Consider the following 7,978-nt stretch of genomic DNA (forward strand, 5'->3'; position numbering starts at 1 on the left):
AATTTGATGTTTGAAATGATGTGTTTCGGCACTCCGTGCAGTCGGTAGATCTACAAAAACATCCTGGACTGGTTCTGGACTGACAAGGGCCTCGGGCAAGTACAAAGTGAGCTTGCTTGGAGAACAGGTCAACTATAGTCCAGATTAAACTATTCCCCTCACTCTCCAGGAGTTCTATTATAAAGTCCATGTCTATTTCCTCCCATGGCCAGGTTGGCTCAGTCACTTGCTTGTAGCAGTCTGGGAGTTTTTCCTGGTCTCCGTTTCATAGACGCACATACAGTACATCTTTTTACATAGCTTTCTTCGTCCCTTTTCATGCCTGGCCACTAGAACTGCTGTTTGGTCAAGTGTAGAGTTGTGTGACTGCATCATGGCTGCATAGCGTTTTGGGAATGTAGTTTTCTCCTTTTCCAGGCCATACTTTGAAAGTGATTTTACTGCCCTCTAGGAACCGTCTCCACATTAGCAGTGTCCACCGCCCTGCAAAGATTTCCTTCCCGACTTACCGCCCAATGTCTCTCCGTCTCGTTCATCTTGGGCTTTGGTAGTTTTGCCCCTGGCAGGATCTCAGTTGCGCAGTTTGTGGGACAGTGGAAGGGTAGGACATTGCATTCCTTTTCACTGAATGCTCCCGCTAAGTCCTGGTATTCTTTGGGGATGGTTTGCACTTTTGGCGCCAGTTTGGATGCCGCTTTTATGCGCTCAAGTCTCTCTTCCCTCTGCTGGTTTGGCTTGCCCCACTTCCTTTTCAGGGGGTTGTTACCCTTTCCCGTCATTGGTACATGTCTCCCACCCAGTGCACGATGGTTTCCACTTGATAAACTAGGCTAATCCCAGTATCATAGCTTCTGCCATCTTTGGGATGACCATGAACTGAATGGTCTCTTCGTGGGTTCCTAACTTTAGGTGCACTGGTTCTGTTAGGTAGGAGGTGGGCAAGTCCCTACAATGGAGCCATCAACCTGCTCAAATTTCATGGGTTGGCCTAACTTTCTCACTCGTAATCCCAACTTCTGCACTGTCTGCTGGTTGATTAAGCATCTTGTGCACCCTGAGCCTATTAGGGCTTTTATGACTCCCTTCCCTCCCAAATAGGGGATGATGGTCTCACTTACCATTGGGTCATCTTCCCCCTCATTGTTGCTCTTGTAGATTGTTGCTCAGCTGGGGATACTCCTTCCCTCTCCCTTCACTTCTGGGGTGGGGGAAGAACTCTACAACTTTGCATGCCATTTGCAACTTCTCCTTTCCCTGTTTGGACGGTTTCCTTGGTTTCACTGGGTTCGGGACTTGCAAGGTTGAAATGGGCGGTGGAGCTGGGCAGGCTGCAGCTCGATGGCCCTCTTGGCCACATAGGAAGCATAAGTTAGATCCACACCTTGGGGCTTCAGGAGGGATAGGGGCCCTCACAGTGGGATTTCTCTGTCCCAGCGGGCATGTCTCCTGGCTCCTCTTCGGGTGGCCTTGTGTTCTTCCATGCCATTTATATTCCATTGCAGTTTGTATTCCATTAGGTCCAGCTTCACACTTGTTGACAGCTGGTACCAGTTGTGGATCCACTTGTGGATCCCTTGAGGTACACATGTGTTATAACTCCTTATTCAGGCAGTCTCAGAAATAGTGGACCCGGAATCACTCCAGCCAGTGCCTCAGCCTCCCCACCAGCCTTTGGAACTCATAAATGTATTCCAGCAATGTTATGCTCCCTTGCTTGATGGCATGGATGCCCATTGGACTAGTGTAGTGTCTCCAAATCGGGCTCTGAACTCTCCCAAGAAGGCATCGGGAGCCCCTTCGTCATGCAAGGCCTGTCAACCATTTTGCTGCCTCTCCCTCTTAGGTTTGCCTGATGGCATTCACGTAAGCCACATCATCTAAGTAGGCTGGCCCATATTGATCCAGGTGAACCCACACCTGATTCAGGAAGAATGCCAATTTCTCCGGACTTCCATTGAACGTGGCAGGGGCTTTGATAGGGCCTCGGGTGCCCTTGTATGCCTGCCACCGTCCCATCCTGTAGGGAAAGGGACAGGGCTGTGTGCCCGCTGCTGCCAGTCGTGCTTGGGGCCACCTGGCATTCCTGTGTGATTGGGTTGCCACATGTTGGGGTTCAGCGATGCCTTGCTCTCCAATAGTTACACAGAGCAGAATTGGCACAGCAGATAGCACAAGTTTCTGGATCATGATCCCTTGGTGACTCTCCACCTCTGTTGCCTCAACCTCAGCTGAGAATGGGAGGAACTGCAGCCTTGGGAGCAGCCAGATCCCCACGGACTGCCATCAGCTGCCGTTCCCCCCATCCTCAGCCAGGGTTGAGGCAACAGAAGTGGAGAGTCACCGAGGGTTGGCTATCTGCTGTGCCCCATAACTCTATTCTGATGAACCTTGATCTCAGCTGTTCAACTGATGGGCTGCTGCAGACTGCCAGGTACATCCACTCCGTGGCACGACAAAAGCGCGAACGTCAAAAGCGCGCCAACAAAACCGCGGCGCTAAAACCGCGATGTCAAAACCGCGCCGACAACAGCGCGCCAACAACAGCGCGCCGACAGAAGCGCGATTTAAGTTAAGGTAAGGTTTAGGGTTAGGTTTAGGGTTAGGTTTAGGGTTAGGTTTAGGGTTAGGTTTAGGGTTAGGTTTAGGGTTAGGTTTAGGGTTAGGTTTAGGGTTAGGTTACAGCGCGCTTCTGTCGGCGCACTGTTGTCGGCGCTCATTAGTCACGCGGTTTTGTCGGCGCGGTTTTGTCACCGCAGTTTAGTCAGGCGCGCTTTTGTCGTTCGCGCATTTGTGGTGGAACCCATCCACTCCACTAGTTCTTCCCACTCCGCTGCTCTTTTCTCTCTCAATCTTGTGCCCCTGGTAAATGCTGATCCAGGAGAAAGCAGAGGGAACTCAGCTTCAGACACCTTTGGCACCCCACCCCACTATAGCTCCTCGCTTGCCTGATGGAATCCCCCAGCTGCTATGGCCTCCTCCGATGCTGCCGGCTGTTCAGTTTTCTCTGCTCGTCCCTTTGAACGGGTCACCAGCATCTGGGTGCTGAAATCCATCTGGCCGCTAGGGCTGTCCTGGACTTGGCCTTTACATTCCACCCCGGACAGCTTCTCTTGGGTCTTCACAGCTCTTCTGGAGGTAGCTGGACAGGTTGCAGGAGCCCAGGACTCCTTTGTCATTTTTAATTTTGGCAGACCTGGTTTAATGTCAACGTTCCAACTGACGAACCCAACGAAAGCAAGCACGGCCGAGACGATCCAATCTCCCAATGCAAAATTTTACTGAGTACATCATTTTGTCACAGATGAAGGCAAAGCCAGATCTGACTAATTCCTGTGCAAATGCACATTATTAAAGTATAGATTCTCCTCCCCCCACCCCTATTAGGCCAGGCCACACTGTCCAATTGAGTCTCGTATTGTTATGGGAAAAAGTTATGGGGAAAAGACTTTGGCAAACACCTGCTGAAGTGTCCTTGGTTCTCACTGCTGTCTTCTTGAGGTCTGGGGTCTACATTCCATCTTTCCTTTCCCCTCCCACTTGGTTCATTGGCAAGCTGAGAAGCGGTAATGGTTGCAACAGCAAACACACACTTTAAAACTTGATAGCAAGGTCACCCATCCATTTCAAGCATGTTCCATCATTTCTCTATTACATGCAAACATAGCAATAAACTTTACTTAGGACTGCCTAAGGAGCATATTTGGAAAATATGGATGTCTCAGCTGTAACAATGTCTAGTTTGTTCCTGATGCTCTTTCCCTGAGATTATTGCATGACTTCCAATCAAAAGGAGTTGAGCTGGATTGTGGAAAGGGCAAATATGCAGATTTTCTTTAGCTGCATTTAGGTATGTATGAAATTGAATGATATCTTATTAGACCATAGAGCACACAAGAGAATGTTTCTTCCTTACGTAGTAAAGAATGTTCAGTTATAAACCAAAAGAAAAAAAATTAGGGGCCCATTCACAGCTCACTCAGATCTGTCCACTATTGTTACAGCACAGAGTTTGGCCATCTTTCTGGACAAATTGCAATCCTAGTTGTTAAATAATTAAACACTGTTCTAATGTCTGAACCTATGAATAAATACTCTTAAGACAGATATTATTGAATATCAAAGCCATTATGAGCAGACTGTCTAAGCACCCCAATGTGAATGCCCTCTTATGTCAATATATAGTAAGACTAGTGGCAGTTCAAAAATGTATGTGCAGATCTGTTTTTCTTCCTATAGAGAAAACTTTACACCAAAGGTATTTCTGTGGAAAAATGACTGGATTCAAAGGCACAATTTCAGCCCACTTTAGAGCAGCTTTAATGGTGGGAATGTTCATGCTTAGTGGGCAGCTACTATCCCCACTGCTAAACTTGTGGAGAAGCCAAGGAGGTGAAAAATGGACATTCCAATACATCACAGGGTCAGTAACTGCCAACTCCTGCGGTCCTCCAAACCCATAATAGACAGTCCTCTTTGTTGCAGCAGGAGTGCATCTCCACTGTTGTGCAGCCTCCAGACCCCAGTCTTAGGAAAACAGTCATTTTGACAGAGGAAATAGTGAAAAATTAAAACATTTTCAAGCATGGAAAGTCATGGAGGTGCTGAAAGGAAAGGTCACAGTCCAGATGAGATCACTCTAGGGGCTTCTCTTTTAAAAAGTTTCATGAACCAGTAAGAGACTCATTCAGTTGCTGTCTCTGATTGAAAAGTGGGCTTTTGAATGCAGGCATCTGCAGCGCTCCATCTCACCGTCAGAGTCGTCTTTTAGCAAGTTAAAAAAAAAGTTATAAGAATATTCCAATTTTGGCAAATGAGTTAAAAATCACACAGTGCTTTTGAAAATATTGCAATATTTGTAATTCTTTTATTTATATTATGAGAAAAACTGAAAACTATAGACATGGTTGGTGTAGACTAGATTTCTATTGAAAGTTAGCTTGTTCTTGGGTATTCAGACCTGGGTGTGTTCTAAGAGAGGCTGGTCACTGAGGAAGTTTTTATTTGGATTCATTCATTAATCAAGAGGTCACACTCAAGGGAACCCCTCCAAAGTTCTGGTTTGGTGATTCCTGAAATTGTTTCTATAAGTATGTGTAAGGCACTAGAGATGTAACAGGGCACATTTTCCTAAGGATTCTTTGTAACGTTTTCTGGAGTACAGTTAATTCCTTTCATGCAAACAGGAAAACAGGATCAGTTGATCATGGACATTTGGGGCTGCAACTGGATGTGGTTTTCAAATCTGTCAATCATGGCATCAACCTCAATGAAGCTATCACATTTTTGTTTGCACAAAGAAAACAGGCCCATTAAAAGTCAGTAATGCAATACTTGTCAGATCTTCCCAACAAGATTGTTTTCATTCAAAGAAATCTGAAAAGTGAACTAGACAGAACTAACTTCTGCATAGCCAAGGGGTTTCTGGAGAAAATAGCATTAAATTCACAAACTGATAAAGTTGAACAAATCTGTAAATTTGGTTTTCACTTGTTTATTTAATTTGCATAACTACCTATTTTAGATTTGTGATGCTGGGCAGCTGACATAATTAAAAACAACCAGACAACACAGCCAATAAACAAAATAGAAAAATAAAAAACATATAAAGCTCCCCTTTATGTACATAAAATATTGCATATAAAAACAGGTGGCGTCTTAGCTATTTGTATGACCTTTTGAAAGAGATAAAACCTATAAATATCAAACAACTTTGTGATAGTGATGACGTTAACCGTCACTTTAATTTTAACTCCAATCTTAAATACAAAAGTGTTCCCCGTTGTCTCTAGAACTTTAAATCTAAGGGACATAATAAAATGCAACTTCTTTCATTGCTGCACCACTAAAAACAGCCTATTGGGGCACCAAAGAATTGAGGCCTTTGAACTATGGTGCTGGAGAAGACTCTTGCAAGTCCCTTGGACTGCAAGGCGATCAAACCGGTCAGTCCTAGGGGAGATCAACATGGACTGCTCTTTAGAAGGCCAGATCCTGAAGATGAAACTCAAATACTTTGGCCACTTAATGAGAAGGAAGGAGTCACTGGAGAAGAGCCTAATTCTGGGAAAGGTTGAGGGCAAATGAAGAGGACGACAGAGTATGAGGTGGCTGGATGGAGTCACTGAAACAGTAGGTGTGGTCTTAAATGGATTCCAGAGGATGGTAGAGGACAGGAAGGCCTGGAGGAACATTGTCAATGGGATCGCAATGGGTCAGACATGACTTCGCAACTAATAACATTGGGGCTGCATTGGGGTTGAAATAGATATCCTGCATCATTTGCTAAAGCAAGACATAGGGCACACCTTTGCTCTGGAAATGGAGATCTTATGAAGTAGAACTGTCATAACTCCAAAGCTGTACAGGAAGCAGAGCAGGAGTTTGGATTAAATGTTTTGGCAAAGGACATCCTTTGTCCTTTGCTTCTCTTAGAGCCCATATATGGAAATCTTCTGCCAAACAATCCCTCAGTAAAACTCTACACTGGAAGGAGGCTTCTGTAGCAACTAAAGTACAATGCTTGGATAATTTAGGCGAGAGTGCTTACTTATCACTGTGAAATTATAGTACATTTTAAAGGATCCCTTATACAGAGAACAAAGGAGATTCTTAAGCTATTAACATTTGCTCTCCTGTTATTAATCATGTTTGGTTATTAATCATGTTTGGATGTCATCTAAATAATGTGTTTGTAGAGTAAAGGATAGATCTACAGTCTGGTTTTGAACTTAGACTAGACTTCAATTTGACATTTTACATTTGACAGCATGTGCTTCTAGTGGATATTATTTGGATTTTTTAACAGAATGCTTTTAGGAAAGGAAAAACTAGAGCTTTAAACCTTCATGTGAATAATTTTCTCTGTTTAATCATTTCCCCAGATCAGTCATTGGGGAGGGGGGATTGAGATATTGCAGCTTAGAAATTGGTTTCCTGGAGTCCAAACATTGAATAAACAAGAGATAAAAAAGAAAGAGGGGAGGAGAGAGACAAGGGGAAGAGATGAGAGAAGAGCTTGCTTAATGTAAAAACTGTCGTTTTGCCTTCAAGGAAAATTTCATTGTTTAGAAATTCAATAGATGCATATATGCTGGGAGGAAAATTCTATGCTTCCGTATGATCATTAGAGTATATTCTCTCTGCCTTCATTTTTTACATAAAGAGACAAACATTAGAAATTCCAGACTAAATATATTACATGAACTCCTTTATAAGCTCCAAGGTACCCACAAAAAACCTCCCTCCATCACCCTGCTCTTCCATTGACCAATCTTGGATGTGAGACTAGAGATCTGAAGCAATGACCTTAAGAATTTCTACCTTACCCTGATGAGCAAGATTCCCACTGGAGTGAGTTCTCTAATGCAATCTTGTTCTAGTGGAAACCAAAGCCATATGGGCTCAGACTGGGCGATCATTGGGCACAATGGCCAGGGCCTATAAAACTACAAAATGCCTAAGAAAAAATACCCTAACCAGTATATTGTGTAGACTTATGGAGAGATAATAGTACTTCTAATTTGTATATAATGCAAATACAAATAACTCTAAGTTGTGGGCCCATGAGAGTGATTTGAACTGACAAAGATTTCACTTTGCTCTTCAGTTAGATTGGGAAGTGGTTTCTGTGTTGGAAAATTGCTAAATATTCTCATGTATTATTAGCATCCCAGAACCAGAATTAATGAGCAGGACTGGATCAATTTATGGGGGTCTAGCATGTTTATCTCCAGGCTAGAGGTGGATTCAGGGGAACAAGTGGGACATCTTTTACTTGACATCTCAGAGGCATCTGGTTTACCTCCCTGAGAATCTAAAAGTTGGACTAAGGTGGGCTTTGGGCTAATTTTATCATGCCACCATGATGTACAAGAATTTAATTCTTGCTCTTTGCAGATATTTTGTAATCTGCTTCCACCCACTCAAGTGTCTGGAAAAGTCCTCTACTGTCATAAGCAGTAAAAACCATTAGATGGCC

Source organism: Thamnophis elegans, chromosome 9 (assembly GCF_009769535.1).
Source record: "Thamnophis elegans isolate rThaEle1 chromosome 9, rThaEle1.pri, whole genome shotgun sequence".
NCBI lineage: Eukaryota > Metazoa > Chordata > Lepidosauria > Squamata > Colubridae > Thamnophis > Thamnophis elegans.